The following is an 18,709-nucleotide window of genomic DNA, read 5'->3' on the forward strand; positions in this document are numbered from 1 at the left end:
GGCCTCCCTTCCAGAAGTTCAGACGTTCGTGAAAGGGGTGCTGCACGTCCAACCTCCACTTGTGGCCCCGGTGGCACCATGGGACCTTAATGTGGTGTTGCAGTTCCTTCAATCGAATTGGTTTGAACCTCTACAGGAGATAGAATTGAAGTTTCTCACTTGGAAAGTGGTGATGCTTTCAGTCTTGGCATCCGCAATTCGGGTGTCTGAGTTAGGGGCCTTGTCTCACAAGAGCCCTTACCTGATCTTCCATGAAGATAGGGCAGAGTTGAGAACTCTACAACAATTTCTTCTAATGGTGGTTTCGTCTTTCCATATAAACCAATCTATTGTGGTGCCAGTGGCTGCTGACACTTTCACTGCGTCAAAGTCTCTTGCTGTGGTTAGAGCTTTGAAAATGTATGTCGCAAGAACAGCTCGGATAAGGAAAACAGAGGCTCTGTTTGTCCTGTATGCTCCCAACAAGATTGGGGGTCCTGCTTCTAAGCAGACTATTGCGCGCTGGATCAGAGGGACGATTCAGCATGCTCATTCCACGGCAGGATTGCCGATACCGAAGTCGGTAAATGCCCATTCTACTAGAAAGGTGGGCTCATCCTTCGCGGCTGCCCGGAGGGTCTCGGCACTACAACTTTGCCGAGCAGCTACTTGGTCAGGGGCAAACACGTTTGCAAAGTTTTACAAGTTTGACACCTTGGCTGATGAGGACCTCAAGTTTGGTCAATCGGTGCTGCAGGGTCATCCGCACTCTCCCGCACGTACTGGAGCTTTGGTATAACCCCATGGTACTGAAGTGGACTCCAGCATCCTCTAGGATGTATGAGAAAATAGGATTTTAATACCTACCGGTAAATCCTTTTCTCCTAGTCTGTAGAGGATGCTGGGCACCCGACCCAGTGCGTACTTTACCTGCAGTTGTTAGTTGTTGTTACACGAGTGTTGTGTTACGATTATTTTTTAGCATGTTGCTGCAATTGTTCATGCCCGTTGGCGTGTGTTAAGTTGAATGCCATGTTCTGCGGCATGGTTGAGGTGTGAGCTGGTATGAATCTCACCATTAGTATAAAAGTAAATCCTTTCCTTGAAATGTCCGTCTCCCTGGGCACAGTTCCTATACTGAGGTCTGGAGGAGGGGCATAGAGGGAGGAGCCAGTTCACACTCTTGAAAAGTCTTAAAGTGCCCATGGCTCCTGCGGAACCGTCTATACCCCATGGTAATGAAGTGGACCCCAGCATCCTCTACGGACTAGGAAAAAATGATTTACCGGTAGGTATTAAAATCCTATTTTTTCCAGTGCATGCACATCGACCCGGGTCCTGCTTATGTCTGAGCGGGTTTTGATCCGGGTTGACAGTCCCAGGTCCATAACCCTGTAACCGACCAGGGTTATTCCCGGGACTTGCGACCCGGGTCTTTATGAGAAATTCATAGACAGGGACAGTCGTGCTTGTAGATGACATCATCTTCAAGCGTCCACTGTAAAGGGCCCCATACACTACAACGATATGTCTGATGCTGAAGTCAGAGGCGATTTCCCTTGAACTCTCCCGGGAGCTTCCCGGGAGAGGTTCCATATGATTCCATACGATTTGGTACATTTTGCATGCAATATATCTTATGCGATTCCATCCATGCCTGCGGGAACTGACATGTCACGAGTGCAGCACTAACGATCTAGGGCAGTGGTTCTCAAATTCGGTCCTCAGGACCCCACACAGTGCATGTTTTGCAGGTCTCCTCACAGAATCACAGGTGAAATAATTAGTTCCACCTGTAGACCTTTTAAAATATGTCAGTGAGCAATTAATACACCTGTGCACCTGCTTGGTTACCTGCAAAACATGCACTGTGTGGGGTCCTGAGGACTGAGTTTGAGAACCTATGATCTAGGGCAGGGGTTCTCAAACTCGGTCCTCTAGGGGAACCGATCCGACCCTCACGGGAACGTGCATTGGATCGGATCGGAAACACATCCAAAATGCCCGATTTCACCCGATATATCGGCCTGATTGCCCAAAATTGGATGAAATCAGGCATTACCGTTCTAGTGTATGGGGCCCTTAAGCCAGAAGACCCGGGTGAAGGGTGATGGCCTGGGAATAACCTGGGTGGCCACCCATGTGTGAACGGAGGTAAGTACAGAATACCTTGGCTTCAACCTCTGCTCATAGGGGGTTATTCAAAGTTGTTAGCAAACCAAAAAAGTATGCAATTGGGAAAAACCATTTTGCAGTGCACTGCAGGTGGGGCAGATGTAACATGTGCAGAGAGAGTTAGATTTGGGTGGGGTATGTTCAAACTGAAATCTAAATTGCAGTGTAGAAATAAAGCAGTCAGCATTTACCCTGCACAGAAAGAATAACACCCACCCAAATCTAACTCTCTCTCTGCTCGTTACATCTGCCCCACCTGCAGTGCAACATGGTTTTGCCCAATTGCTAACTTTTTTGGTTTGATAAGGACTCTGAATAACCCCTGCATAGTCCTGGGTCCATGCTGTGTTAAAGCCTGGGTGTCTGAAAGGGGTATTAGGGAGTGAGTCTCCCAGGTCCTGGAAAAGTGGACAATTCTTCCACAACCTGGCGAGCCCCCGTCCCCAAGATTCGCAAAGAATCACATCTTCATGGCCCCGCCTTTAGCTACTCAGAGCTGGGAATCACGTCACTACATCAAGAGGCCGGTAAAGGGACTTGTGACTCCCCACCCCCATTCTGTTTCTTCTCCTCCAATTCTTCTTTAATTCCTAATGCAGCTCTTCTAATCTTTTTATTTTTTATTTAATTTTTTTAATGGTTTGTACTCCATCGGTCAATCCACAAGGACACAAGTAGAGTCCTGTTCATCAAGGTGAATGGGTGCTTCATACATGCTGAAACAGTAGTTTCTGCATGTTGTAAATATATCTGTGGTGGCAGATTTGGATCTGTCACCGCAAATCGCAGCTAATCAAAAGCCATCATTTCTGTGGGGTCATCGCCTTTTGTAAGGAATAGTCCCCTATAGAAGTTAAATCACCTTTTCGCTACCACCAATGTACAGCCACTAAGCAGAATTACCTATCTTGACTAAGGGGGTTCTATTAAGGATCGATATCTGCACATCTCAAAAGCGGCATATGTCATTTAGTATCACAGTGATACTTTTGAATATGCCGCCGGTATAACATAAGTTACACCTCCTTGGTGGTGGCCTCTGCTGAGTTACCAGCAGACTAGCATTGACAGTGATGGGTTTAACAGACTAAGGGGTCTATTCATGAAGCAGTGAAAAGTGTGAAGAAATGAGGCAGGGGAGAAGTTGCCCATGTCAACCAATCAGCATTGAAGTAACATTTATAATTTGCAAACTATACAATTGTATGGAGCAGCTGATTGGTTGCCATGGGCAACTTCTCCACAGGCTCACTTCTTCACTCTAATTACTGCTTCATGAATAGACCCCTAAGTCCAGGTACACATAAGAGGGGTCTACTACATTATGCCGGCACTTGGGATCCCGACCACTTAATGTACGCAGCAGGGAGCACGGTAGTGCGCCACGCTATTTATTCTCCCTCCAGGGGTGTCGTGGACCCCCTAAGAGGGAGAATAGTTGCCGCTTGTCGGCATCCCAGCGCCGGTATGCTGAGCTCCGGGATCACGACAGCCGGCATATCAAATGCCTCCCCATAAGAGTGATGGATTGCAATCTAGATCTAGATGATATGCCGGCCGACATATTCTATCTGTGGTACACATTAGAATGATGTAATGAAGGATGGAATCATGCCTCTTTCATCCATTATTACACTGTACTGCACCGCATGCGATATTGTCTGCTTGCAGCATGGACGACTGGAAGATATTACCTGTGACTGCGGGAGCGCGCTGATTGGGCGTGCCCACTGCCCGATCCTGATTATTTATTGTCCCGTTTTGGCCGAAAACAACATATCAGGCCGAAATCACTCTAGTGTGTACCCGGCTCAAAGTGCAAAGGCCGTCTGCGCATATGGATATTATGGGTTTGGTATACATTGCCGGCGGCTGGGATGCCGGCGGTCAGCATACCAACGCCGGCATCCCGGCTGCCAGTGCAACAAAAAACCTTGCAGGTTCTGTTCCCACTTTATGGGACACTCACGAGTTGGATAAGCCCGTTAGCCGGGATTCTGGCTGGCGGCATTGTGAGTGTTCAGGATCCTGGCGTCGGTATGCTGACCGATGGGATGCTGGCCACCGGCGACCTAACCGCTTCCCCGTAGTACTACAGCCCGGTGAGGACTAAGCAAAACCAGAAAGGCTTTTGATGAGTCCCCATTTCCGGTATTTAGGACCATAGGACTAACGCTATCTACATTGCTACAGTCATAAACAACGTTGGTGGTCATTCCGAGTTGTTCGCTCGCTGCCGTTTTTAGCAGAATAGCGATCAGGCTAAAAATGGGCTATTCTGCGCACACGCTAAGTATTTTCACACAAAACTAATCAATTTTACACAGGTCCGAGCGACGCTTTTCAGTCGCTCTGATCAGTGAGTGATTGACAGGAAGTGGGTGTTTCTGGGCGGAAACTGACCGTTTTCCGGGAGTGTGCTAAAAAACGCAGGCGTGCCAGGCTAAAACGCAGGAGTGGCTGAAGAAACGGGGAAGTGGCTGGCTGAACGCAGGGCGTGTTTGTGACGTCAAACCAGGAATGAAACGGGCTGAGCTGATCGCAATCTAGGAGTAGGTCTGGAGCTACTCAGAAACTGCAGGGAAATATTTAATAGCAGAACTGCTAATCTTTCGTTCGCAATTCTGCTATGCTAAGATACACTCCCAAAGGGCGGCGGCCTAGCGTGTGCATTGCTGCTAAAATCGGCTAGCGAGCGTACAACTCGGAATGAGGGCCGTTAACATGAACTTCCCGCTGTTTGCTAAATAATGCACGGAGGAGAAATCCCCTTTAGCAAGGGCGAAAGGGTTTATGCTGCTTTCTCAAACGGTGCCTTGGATGCTTTCGTCTACAACCTCTCCAATGATTATTGCAACACAAGGGCAGTCATAGCAAGGTATGGTTAAGGAAAGACACCCGTTCATACTTCTTTAATCCCATATCTGCCTTATTTAAAATGTCCCATATCCCCTTTCACATGCAAGTTGAGGTTTATTCCTGCAAATCATATCCACTGATGAACTTTGTTTTTGTTTTGTTTTTTTATCTTTCCAATGTTTATTACTATTATATTTACTGTCATTAACCATGGTGTCTAAACTTTGCTTGATGGGAATTTTATCTTCATATGATTGTCTTTTCTTTTTAATATGAAATAGCTCCTATGTGGGCGGTTTGTGCCTAGCCAGCTCTATTGCTTTCCCTGTTCAGGCTCATATGTGAATCTATGCTGCAGGTACTGTACATTACATATATTGGCAGATTGCAAACACTGTTCCCTGACTGTACAGCTGTTTGACATACTAGTGTATATACAGTATACGCGATTCTCGTCGCGTCGCATCGCATCGCAGGCGATCCTGTGTAGATTGCAATCACTGTTTCCCTCACCGCACGTCCCTGGACTGTACAGCTGATGGATTGCAATCTACTGTGGCTCTAGTTAAATTTACCAATCGTCCTTACTGGAGGGGACAGTCAGTCGCGCAGGGCCCAGCTGATGGAAGTTTATTATGCTGTGTAGCATTGAATTAAGGGAGCTGATTGACTTGTTCTTATTTGGCTAGAAATGTCCACGCGTCCCTGCTTTATTAATTACCTTGGGGTCACCCTCTGATTACACCATGGTGGGGCTCCAATCTGTTTATTACACCCGCAGTGTAAACGGGTTAGAGCTGTAATTTCGGACCCCACATTCCGTCTTAGAATTCTGTGCAGGATGAGAGTGACTGGAGGATTAATGCATCACGTCCGGAAGGCAGCAATGGCATTGAAGCCGAACGCTAATAGATATGCAGATATAATATAGATACATATTGAAATGTTCCGGCAGAGACGTAGCATTAGGATGAGCTGGGAGACGGCGAGCACCAGGCTGTGTGCACGGCTCCATAGCTCAGGGGTTAGAGCACTGGTCTTGTAAACCAGGGGTCGCGAGTTCAAATCTCGCTGGGGCCTGAGCGTGAGTTTTTGCATTTTTTGTTTCCATAATATACACATTAGTATTCTGATTGCTTTCCTCTGCCATAAGCACTTTATTCACAGTTTTATATAAATAACCAATAAATGCTCATTGCAAAAAATACATCATATATGCATTATACATGAATGATATATGCATTGTACATGACTATTATATGCAGTGTACATGACTTATATGCAGTGTACATTAATAATATATGCAGTGTAAATGACTATTATATGCAGTGTACATGATTATTACATGCAGTGTACATGACTATTATATGCAGTGTACATAAATAATATATGCACTATCAAACATGTTTTGCAGCTATAGGTAACTTTTCACGAATACCCATCAAATGTATAATTGTCAGACAAGGCATCAATGAATACGAAGTCAGTATGACCAGGATACAGGATGTTCATTTAAGATTAGTTGTACACTAAAAACAAGCACAGGCGCTAGTAGTGTAGGGGTATCATGCAAGATTCCCATTCTTGCGACCCGGGTTCGAGTCCCGGCTAGCGCAATCTGCATTTTGCAGATGATAGTAATTGTCAGTAATATCTAATTTATTGTAAAATCATTCTCGTTTAGTGGTAGAGATGAACATAACTAGTATACTCAGATAAGCCTTATTATTTTGTGGTTTGTAATTTTACAATGGGAAAATCAGCTGCAAGGGCTGCGGAGGGGGGAGGCGGGGGGAGGAGGAGGAGGAGAGAGAAGCAGGAGGCTGAGCTGGCTGTACAGAGCTGTGATTGCCAGTATGGAGAAACACATGCAGATACATCTCTATTTGTGTGTGTGCTTACAGTGCCACTGTGGTCGGGTGCTAAACATCCTATTTATGTTGCTGCTTTTATGTATGTAATCCGATTTTATATTACAAATCAGCATAATGTGCAATCACAGCAGCTGCCTCATACTCTGCTGACAAGAATATTCTGTATGAGAAGCTCTACGGACAGCAGCGCCAGTAGTGTAGGGGTATCATGCAAGATTCCCATTCTTGCGACCCGGGTTCGAGTCCCGGCTGGCGCAAAAACTCCTTTTGAATTTTTTTTTTTTTACATTTATATTCCGTGTTAAACACGTTATGGGAACACTGTTTGCTGCAATTCTGTTTATACCTTTCCGATTGCTTAGTAATTGCATAAACAAAGAAAACTAACATTAGCTTCATTATGGACTGATACAATTAGGGAACAGTGTAAAAGTAAATAATTATTTTTATATTGGGCAAAGAACGGTGTACAGGTGCGCTGGTTAGTCTTAATTGATGGTTTGCAGTCCACAGGTAATTCCACACCTTTGGCTGTTAACACTGGTGAACCACCACCGCTGCAATCCTCCAAAGCACTCAGGAGGACCCCTTGAGCAAATTTCTGGAAAAAAGGATTCAGGAGAATGCGCCCATAGTGTAAATCAGATTTATTTTTTAAAACATATCATTAGAACCAAATCACAGGTATAGATGTAATAATACCTTTTTGGATCCACACTTTGGGCCAGTTTATACGTATGAAAAAACTCCACAAGGCTGATACACCAAACGCTGTGTCCAGAAGCCGGGACAGTACACCGCGCTGCGTTCAGAAGCCCGTCCGGCCACCCGCAGCGATCACAGGGAGATGCACAAGCCGAGTGAAAGAGACGTCTCGCAAGCTCCGCCCCAACGCGTTTCGTAAGCACTTCGTCAGGAGGCTGGCTTGCAGACGTCATCCAAACCTTAATATACTGCTCCGCATATTATCACCAGCTGTTTGCAGTGATTAACGGTGGTTGAACAATCCTCAATCCACCGGCAGTGTATACAAGTTTTCTCTAACGTCCTAGTGGATGCTGGGGACTCCGAAAGGACCATGGGGAATAGCGGCTCCGCAGGAGACTGGGCACAAAAGTAAAAAGCTTTAGGACTACCTGGTGTGCACTGGCTCCTCCCCCTATGACCCTCCTCCAAGCCTCAGTTAGATTTTTGTGCCCGAACGAGACGGGTGCAGGCTAAGGGGCTCTCCTGAGCTGCTTAGTGTAAAAGTTTAAAGTAGGTTTTTTATTTTCAGTGAGACCTGCTGGCAACAGGCTCACTGCACCGAGGGACTAAGGGGAGAAGAAGCGAACTCACCTGCGTGCAGAGTGGATTGGGCTTCTTAGGCTACTGGACATTAGCTCCAGAGGGACGATCACAGGCCCAGCCATGGATGGGTCCCGGAGCCGCGCCGCCGGCCCCCTTACAGAGCCAGAAGAGTGAAGAGGTCCGGAAAATCGGCGGCAGAAGACGTCCTGTCTTCAATAAGGTAGCGCACAGCACCGCAGCTGTGCGCCATTGCTCTCAGCACACTTCACACTCCGGTCACTGAGGGTGCAGGGCGCTGGGGGGGGCGCCCCGAGACGCAATAAAAAACCTTTTTTTGGCAAAAAATACATCACATATAGCTCCTGGGCTATATGGATGCATTTAACCCCTGCCAATTTTTCCATTAAAAAGCGGGAGAAAGGCCGCCGAGAAGGGGGCGGAGCCTATCTCCTCAGCACACTGGCGCCATTTTTTCCTCACAGCTCCGTTGGAGGAAGGCTCCCTGACTCTCCCCTGCAGTCCTGCACTACAGAAACAGGGTAAAACAAGAGAGGGGGGGCACTAAATTGGCATATTAATATATACAGCAGCTATATTAGGGAAAAACACTTATATAAGGTTATCCCTGTATATATATAGCGCTCTGGTGTGTGCTGGCAAACTCTCCCTCTGTCTCCCCAAAGGGCTAGTGGGGTCCTGTCCTCTATCAGAGCATTCCCTGTGTGTGTGCTGTGTGTCGGTACGCTGTGTCGACATGTATGAGGAGGAAAATGGTGTGGAGGCGGAGCAATTGCCTGTGTTAGTGATGTCACCCCCTAGGGAGTCGACACCTGACTGGATGGTCTTATGGAAAGAATTACGTGATAGTGTCGGCACTTTACAAAAGACTGTTGACGACATGAGACAGCCGGCAAATCAGTTAATACCTGTACAGGCGTCTCAAACACCGTCAGGGGCTATAAAACGCCCGTTACCTCAGGTCGATACAGACACTGACACGGACACTGACTCCAGTGTCGACGGTGAGGAAACAAACGTATTTTCCAGTAGGGCCACACGTTACATGATCACGGCAATGAAGGAGGTTTTGAACATTTCTGATACTACAAGTACCACAAAAAAGGGTATTATGTGGGGTGTGAAAAAACTACCCGTAGTTTTTCCTGAATCAGATGAATTAAATGAAGTGTGTGATGAAGCGTGGGTTTCCCCCGATAAAAAACTGCTAATTTCTAAAAAATTATTGGCATTATACCCTTTCCCGCCAGAGGTTAGGGCGCGTTGGGAAACACCCCCTAGAGTGGATAAGGCGCTCACACGCTTATCAAAACAAGTGGCGTTACCGTCTCCTGATACGGCCGCCCTCAAGGAACCAGCTGATAGGAAGCTGGAAAATATCCTAAAAAGTATATACACACATACTGGTATTATACTGCGACCAGCAATCGCCTCAGCCTGGATGTGCAGTGCTGGGGTGGCTTGGTCGGATTCCCTGACTGAAAATATTGATACCCTGGACAGGGACAATATATTATTGACTATAGAGCATTTAAAAGATGCATTTCTATATATGCGTGATGCACAGAGGGATATTTGCACTCTGGCATCAAGAGTAAGTGCGATGTCCATTTCTGCCAGAAGAGGGTTATGAACGCGACAGTGGTCAGGTGATGCGGATTCCAAACGGCATATGGAAGTATTGCCGTATAAAGGGGAGGAGTTATTTGGGGTCGGTCTATCGGACCTGGTGGCCACGGCAACGGCTGGGAAATCCACCTTTTTACCCCAAGTCACCTCACAGCAGAAAAAGATACCGTCTTTTCAGGCTCAGTCCTTTCGTCCCCATAAGGGCAAGCGGGCAAAAGGCCACTCATATCTGCCCCAGGGCAGAGGAAGGGGAAAAAGACTGCAGCAGACAGCCTCTTCCCACGAACAGAAGCCCTCCCCCGCTTCTGCCAAGTCCTCAGCATGACGCTGGGGCCTTACAAGCGGACTCAGGCACGGTGGGGGCCCGTCTCAAGAATTTCAGCGCGCAGTGGGCTCACTCGCAAGTGGACCCCTGGATCCTGCAGGTAGTATCTCAGGGGTACAAATTGGAATTCGAGACGTCTCCCCCTCGCCGGTTCCTGAAGTCTGCTTTACCAACGTCTCCCCCCGACAGGGAGGCGGTATTGGAAGCCATTCACAAGCTGTATTCCCAGCAAGTGATAATCAAGGTACCCCTCCTACAACAGGGAAAGGGGTATTATTCCACGCTGTTTGTGGTACCGAAGCCGGACGGCTCGGTGAGACCCATTTTAAATCTGAAATCCTTGAACACTTACATAAAAAGGTTCAAGTTCAAGATGGAGTCACTCAGAGCAGTGATAGCGAACCTGGAAGAAGGGGACTATATGGTGTCTCTGGACATCAAGGATGCTTACCTCCATGTCCCAATTTGCCCTTCTCACCAAGGGTACCTCAGGTTTGTGGTACAGAACTGTCACTATCAGTTTCAGACGCTGCCGTTTGGATTGTCCACGGCACCCCGGGTCTTTACCAAGGTAATGGCCGAAATGATGATTCTTCTTCGAAGAAAAGGCGTCTTAATTATCCCTTACTTGGACGATCTCCTGATAAGGGCAAGGTCCAGAGAACAGTTAGAGGTCGGAGTAGCACTATCTCAAGTAGTACTACGACAGCACGGATGGATTCTAAATATTCCAAAATCGCAGCTGATTCCGACGACACGTCTGCTGTTCCTAGGAATGATTCTGGACACAGTACAGAAAAAGGTGTTTCTCCCGGAAGAGAAAGCCAGGGAGTTATCCGACCTAGTCAGGAACCTCCTAAGACCAGGCCAAGTGTCAGTACATCAATGCACAAGGGTCCTGGGAAAGATGGTGGCTTCTTACGAAGCGATTCCATTCGGCAGATTCCACGCAAGAACTTTTCAGTGGGATCTGCTGGACAAATGGTCCGGATCGCATCTTCAAATGCATCAGCGGATAACCCTGTCTCCAAGGACAAGGGTGTCTCTCCTGTGGTGGTTACAGAGTGCTCATCTCCTAGAGGGCCGCAGATTCGGCATTCAGGATTGGGTCCTGGTGACCACGGATGCCAGCCTAAGGGGCTGGGGAGCAGTCACACAGGGAAGAAATTTCCAGGGCTTGTGGTCAAGCATGGAAACGTCACTTCACATAAATATCCTGGAACTCAGGGCCATTTACAATGCCCTAAGTCAGGCAAGACCTCTGCTTCAGGGTCAGCCGGTGTTGATCCAGTCGGACAACATCACGGCAGTCGCCCACGTAAACAGACAGGGCGGCACAAGAAGCAGGAGGGCAATGACGGAAGTGGCAAGGATTCTTCGCTGGGCGGAAAATCATGTGATAGCACTGTCAGCAGTGTTCATTCCGGGTGTGGACAACTGGGAAGCAGACTTCCTCAGCAGACACGATCTTCACCCGGGGGAGTGGGGACTTCACCCAGAAGTCTTCCACATGATTGTGAACCGTTGGGGAAAACCAAAGGTGGACATGATGGCGTCCCGCCTCAACAAAAAACTGGACAGATATTGCGCCAGGTCAAGGGACCCTCAGGCAATAGCTGTGGACGCTCTGGTAACACCGTGGGTGTACCAGTCAGTGTATGTGTTCCCTCCTCTTCCTCTCATACCAAAAGTACTGAGAATCATAAGAAGGAGAGGAGTAAAGACTATACTCGTGGCTCCGGATTGGCCAAGAAGGACTTGGCACCCGGAAATTCAAGAGATGCTCACGGAAGACCCGTGGCCTCTACCTCTAAGAAAGGACCTGCTCCAGCAGGGACCATGTCTGTTCCAAGACTTACCGCGGCTGCGTTTGACGGCATGGCGGTTGAACGCCGGATCCTGAAGGAAAAAGGCATTCCGGATGAAGTCATCCCTACCCTGATCAAAGCCAGGAAGGATGTGACCGTACAACATTATCACCGTATTTGGCGAAAATATGTTGCGTGGTGCGAGGCCAGGAAGGCCCCTACAGAGGAATTTCAACTGTGTCGATTCCTGCATTTCCTGCAAACAGGACTGTCTATGGGCCTAAAATTAGGGTCCATTAAGGTTCAAATTTTGGCCCTGTCAATATTCTTCCAAAAAGAACTAGCTTCTGTTCCTGAAGTTCAGACGTTTGTCAAGGGAGTACTGCATATACAGCCTCCTTTTGTGCCTCCAGTGGCACCTTGGGATCTCAATGTAGTTTTGGGATTCCTAAAATCACATTGGTTTGAACCACTCACCACTGTGGACTTAAAATATCTCACATGGAAAGTGGTAATGCTGTTAGCCCTGGCTTCAGCCAGGCGTGTTTCAGAATTGGCGGCTTTATCCTATAAAAGCCCTTACCTAATTTTTCATACGGACAGGGCAGAATTGAGGACTCGTCCTCAATTTCTCCCTAAGGTGGTTTCAGCATTTCACTTAAACCAGCCTATTGTGGTGCCTGCGGCTACTAGGGACTTGGAGGATTCCAAGTTGCTGGATGTAGTCAGGGCCCTGAAAATATATGTTTCCAGGACGGCTGGAGTCAGAAAATCTGACTCGCTGTTTATCCTGTATGCACCCAACAAGCTGGGTGCTCCTGCTTCTAAGCAGACGATTGCTCGTTGGATTTGTAGTACAATTCAGCTTGCACATTCTGTGGCAGGCCTGCCACAGCCAAAATCTGTAAAAGCCCATTCCACACGGAAAGTGGGCTCATCTTGGGCGGCTGCCCGAGGGGTCTCGGCTTTACAACTTTGCCGAGCTGCTACTTGGTCAGGGGCAAACACGTTTGCTAAATTCTACAAATTTGATACCCTGGCTGAGGAGGACCTGGAGTTCTCTCATTCGGTGCTGCAGAGTCATCCGCACTCTCCCGCCCGTTTGGGAGCTTTGGTATAATCCCCATGGTCCTTTCGGAGTCCCCAGCATCCACTAGGACGTTAGAGAAAATAAGAATTTACTTACCGATAATTCTATTTCTCATAGTCCGTAGTGGATGCTGGGCGCCCATCCCAAGTGCGGATTGTCTGCATTACTTGTACATAGTTATTGTTACAAAAATCGGGTTTTTTGTTGTTGTGAGCCATCTTTTCTGAGGCTCCTTCTGTTATCATGCTGTTAACTGGGTTCAGATCACAAGTTGTACGGTGTGATTGGTGTGGCTGGTAAGAGTCTTACCCGGGATTCAAGATCCTTCCTTATTGTGTACGCTCGTCCGGGCACAGTATCCTAACTGAGGCTTGGAGGAGGGTCATAGGGGGAGGAGCCAGTGCACACCAGGTAGTCCTAAAGCTTTTTACTTTTGTGCCCAGTCTCCTGCGGAGCCGCTATTCCCCATGGTCCTTTCGGAGTCCCCAGCATCCACTACGGACTATGAGAAATAGAATTATCGGTAAGTAAATTCTTATTTTAAATTAGTTTGTAACAGATGGATTAGAAATGTTGCTATTAGATTCATACACACGGCAATTAATTTTGAGTACACAAGGTTTAAAACAATACATATAGAAAATATAAACAACACACACACATATGTCTCTGTCCTTGACTGTTCCAATGTTACTTAAAATACATAATAAAACACATCATAGGCATAATCATAAATCACATATGTGCCTTATTACGAATCAATCCGCCAGCAGTATAAGCAGGTTTTAACCTTGAACATAATTTATAACAAATAAGTTAAAATGTTAGTAGTAGATTCCATACCCACATAGATTAGTTTTGATAACACAAAGTTTAAAACAATATATGAAAAATTTACAGCACACACACTTATGTCTCTATCCTTAACTGTTCAAATGTTACTTAAAGCGCATAATTGAACACATCATAGGCATAGTCATAAATCACGTATATGCCTTATTGAGAGTCATTATACTTATAACGAGCAGGTGATACAGAATTTCTTCTGTTTGAGGTTTTTTCAGACTGCGCATTTTAGTGCTATTGAACTTCTACGGTTTTTAAAGGAATGTCGCTTTCAAAAAATGCGGGTTTTTAACTGATTTTGGATCCTTCACTGTATCTTGTTGTTTGTTCGTGTTTGATTTCATACTCAGACATTTTGTCATACCTGCTCTTATTTGAGTAGGCTTTTGTTGTGTCGGATAACTGGTGGATCCTTTGATCTGTGTTATATTCCTCTGACACTATACTGACAATTATGTTTAGGAATAGTGATTTAAAGTCTAAACGTCTATTAGACTGTGAAAGAATGTTTTCAGAGGGTACACCTGAGGGTGCGTCTTATATTGTCCCTGAACAAGAGAATGAGACTGATATTTATCAAAGATTAGAGAAACTTTTAATTAAAGAAACTAAAACCTGGTGGGACATAGTTAGCCTAGAAAACTATATAAAATGCAAACGGGTACCTAGGGGATTGAGATTAAACAAAAACCCCATAGGATACACTGAAAATAAAGATTTTTTAAATGATTGGTATAAAATCCAAGATGAATGCTCGATAGAATTAATGAAATTACTGGTCAGTGAGAAAAAGAAATGTCTGGAATCAGTGGAAAAGGATCTGAAAGATCTGGATCATGAACTAGTTCCTTTAAAAAGTACAGAAAAATTCAATCACATTAAGAAGGACATTGACTTAAAAGTCACGGCCATTGAAGAGAAAGTCATTGAGACAAAATCTAAAAAGTATACTAGAGATAAGTTAAACCATCAGAAGGGTCAGGTTCGCACCTGGAATATATCAAGAAATCAGATGAGACAGCCTGATTACTCCCTTGTTACCACTACACCTTCTAGAAGGAATAATCACAATAGATGGAACTTAGAACAAGGGCCCTCCCGAGATCAGCAGGGGTATTCAGGGAGTAAAAGAGCATTTAATCGCGAACGACAGTGGGAAGTCCCTAAAAAAACTGCAAACCATAGAAAGTACATTGAAAGTCAGCATGACTATTCACATTTTGCTCATGAAAATAGATTTGATAAATTACATTACACTAGAGAGAGAGAATTTTTTTTAGGACCAAGAACACTCACCAATCGTTATGGTCAAGAAAGAGAGTGGAACAACAGGGAGCAGGGCACACCTATAGGGAAAAAGCGAAGGTTAGGGGAAAGAGAGGAGGGCGATCTTCCAAGAAGGGAGTCAAAATTGAGGAATCTGCACTAGGTGAGACAGACAAGGGTATTTTCAATCTGTCAAAATATACTCTTAACCCTGTGGAAAAGAGGGTTTTGTCTAAAGGATTATCATATGCCCCTTCATCTAGTTTGAATAAGGTTAACACCTATATTGACCTAAACCTGTACATAAGGAACCTCACCCTTAAAAGGCATTATTTGAGGAAAAGTGATGCACCAATAAAAAATTGGGATCAGACTAAAAGTGGTTCTGGTTTAAAACTAAAATCCACCTATTATCCTCTGGAGTCTTGAGGTCCTTATGTGGAGATGTTTAATGAAATGATGAAAAAGGACCTTGAAACATTAGAGATTCCAACTAAGAAAAATAATAATCTGACCAAAAATGAATATCAGGCTCTTAAAACCTTGGCCGCAAATACTGATGTTGTCATTAAGAATGCTGACAAGGGGGGTGGGATTGTTCTTATGGATCGTGACTATTATGTGGAAGAAGCACAGAGATTGCTCAATGATTCTGAATCTTACCAAAAGCTATCAGATGATCCAACCAATGGATTTCTTATTATACTAGAAGGGTTACTAAAAGAAGGACTACAAACTAATAGCATTACGCTTACAGAATATAATTATTTGCTTAATAAGCATCCACGGATGGCCACCTTCTATCATATCCCAAAGATCCATAAGAACTTATCCCACCCCCCAGGAAGACCTATCATCAGCGGCATCGGGTCTTTAACTTCCAGGGTCTCAGAATTTGTGGACTGTTATATTAAGAAATATGTTCCAAGTTGGACTCTTATATACAAGACACAACATCAGTATTACATATATTAAAAGAACTAAAATGGAAGGATACTTATAAGTGGTGCTCCATAGATGTGCAGTCACTTTACACATCTATTCCACTTAGTAAAGGGGTCTCGGCTGTAAAGACCAAACTTAGGGATGATCCTGACGTGGGCGATTTGAAATGTAAATTTATATGCAATTGTCTAGAATTTGTGCTTAAGTACAATTATTTCACATTCCTGGAAGAGTGGTACCAACAGGTATGCAGATCAGCAATGGGGAGTATATGTGCCCCTAGCCTGGCTAATATATATATGGGACAGTGGGAAATGGAAACCCTAAAGGGTGACATGAGGTCCAAAATAATAATGTATAAAAGATACATAGATGATTTGATTATCGTATGGGATGGGAATGAATTAGAATGGGCTGATTTCTTGGAGAGGTTGAACGTGAACACATATAATTTAAAGTTCACGGGCACCTTTAGTGTGAATAAGCTGGAGTTCTTGGACTTAGTAATCTCCACGGAAAATTTTGAAGCGACGGGGGAGATAGAAACATGCACGCACTTTAAGAAAGTTGATAGCAACAGCTATCTGGATTTTAAGAGTTGCCACCTCCCACAATGGAAAGAGAATATACCCTATTCTCAATTTACTAGACTACGGAGAAACTGCACACGCCTCTCCAAGTTTGATGAACAAGCAGGGGTGTATAAAGATAGGTTTGTGGAGAGAGGGTACCCTGAAGAGCTTACAAAAAATGCCATGCTCAGGGCAAGAGAGAGAGAACGAGATTCACTGCTGGTCTATAAGAAAAAAGATAGGGGAAGGAGCAAAACTTTTTGCCCATTCGTCACACAGTTCAGCTCTGGGACAAAGGAATTGGAAAGAATAGCCCGAAAAAATTGACATATTCTACAGCTAGACCCTATACTAGGGCCCGTACTCCCGAAAAAACCTGACATCATCTATAGGAGGGCGAGAACTGTTAAGTCACTGATATCTAAAAGTAAACTGCAAAAGACCCAGGTTGTAAAAAATGATCATTTTTTAGGTCCTATAAAAGTTTTTTTTCAATGTGGGGGCTGCAAAGTATGCAACTTGGTTGATAAGGGTGCTAAAAACATAATGGGGAAAGTGAGTATACGTCCCAATACCATCCAGTCTTTTATAAATTTCAATACTAGCTTCTGTATTTATGTACTAATGTGTCCCTGTGGACTTGTGTACGTGGGAAAAACTAAACGTGTATTAAAAATCAGAATTTTGGAGCACACGAGAAACATTAAAAATCATGTGATGAATCATAGTGTTCCGCGGCACTTTTCAGAGCGACATAATGCTGACCCTTCCACTTTAAAATTTGCGGGTATTGAACATATAGCAGTAAGTAAAGACGGCGGCAATAGAGACGAACAGCTGCTCAGAAGGGAGACCTTCTGGATTCTAACACTGAATACACTGATCCCACGTGGTCTAAATGAGAACTATGAAATCACTCCTTTTATTAGGGATCGATAATGTATTTTTGTCATGACTTTGGTCTAGCCTTGCTCTCACCTCCCTCGTACCTTCTTCTTCGTTCCTTCCCCCCTGTTTTTTAGTAAGTAGCTGGTGGGTGTAATAAGTGTACTATACATTAAATAGGTTATATGAATCAACTTTGCCCTGTGCTACAGTGACCGCTAAACGAGGATACAGTACTGATTTATTCATCTGTGTATCTCTCATTGTTGTAACTCTGTGTATATTTAGAGCTGATTGTTGCCATACATATATTTGTATTCCCATAATATTTTCTTTTGGTTTAGTTTCTGATGTGCTTTGTGGATATTCTGTATATTTAAAAGCCCCCCTATTCGATATTTGGAGTGGGTGTTGAAATTATCGTTTTTAAAAGATAGTTTCGAAAAAATAGTCTCCAATAAAGGGATTTGTGTCTTCCTTTTCTGCTCGTTATAAGTATAATGACTCTCAATAAGGCATATACGTGATTTATGACTATGCCTATGATGTGTTCAATTATGCGCTTTAAGTAACATTTGAACAGTTAAGGATAGAGACATAAGTGTGTGTGCTGTAAATTTTACATGTATTGTTTTAAACTTTGTGTTATCAAAACTAATCTATGTGGGTATGGAATCTACTACTAACATTTTAACTTATTTGTTATAAATTATGTTCAAGGTTAAAACCTGCTTATACTGCTGGCGGATTGATTCGTAATAAGGCACATATGTGATTTATGATTATGCCTATGATGTGTTTTATTATGTATTTTAAGTAACATTGGAACAGTCAAGGACAGAGACATATGTGTGTGTGTTGTTTATATTTTCTATATGTATTGTTTTAAACCTTGTGTACTCAAAATTAATTGCCGTGTGTATGAATCTAATAGCAACATTTCTAATCCATCTGTTACAAACTAATTTAAAACTTGTATACACTGCCGGTGGATTGAGGATTGTTCAACCACCGTTAATCACTGCAAACAGCTGGTGATAATATGCGGAGCAGTATATTAAGGTTTGGATGACGTCTGCAAGCCAGCCTCCTGACGAAGTGCTTACGAAACGCGTTGGGGCGGAGCTTGCGAGACGTCTCTTTCACTC

At 44.6% G+C, this 18,709-nt stretch overlaps 3 non-coding genes across 3 annotated transcripts; all 3 read left to right on the plus strand.

The window, feature by feature from the left end:
* The first annotated feature begins 6,020 nt into the window (after positions 1–6,020).
* On the plus strand, positions 6,021–6,093 carry TRNAT-UGU (transfer RNA threonine (anticodon UGU)). The gene has a single exon. It is a non-coding gene; the product is annotated as a tRNA-Thr (tRNA).
* Positions 6,094–6,558: 465 nt separating this feature from the next.
* On the plus strand, positions 6,559–6,629 carry TRNAG-CCC (transfer RNA glycine (anticodon CCC)). Its single transcript has one exon. It is a non-coding gene; the product is annotated as a tRNA-Gly (tRNA).
* Positions 6,630–7,073: 444 nt separating this feature from the next.
* Positions 7,074–7,144, plus strand: TRNAG-CCC (transfer RNA glycine (anticodon CCC)). The gene has a single exon. It is a non-coding gene; the product is annotated as a tRNA-Gly (tRNA).
* The last annotated feature ends 11,565 nt before the right edge of the window (positions 7,145–18,709 follow it).

The sequence above is a fragment of the Pseudophryne corroboree genome, chromosome 3, assembly GCF_028390025.1.
Source record: "Pseudophryne corroboree isolate aPseCor3 chromosome 3, aPseCor3.hap2, whole genome shotgun sequence".
NCBI lineage: Eukaryota > Metazoa > Chordata > Amphibia > Anura > Myobatrachidae > Pseudophryne > Pseudophryne corroboree.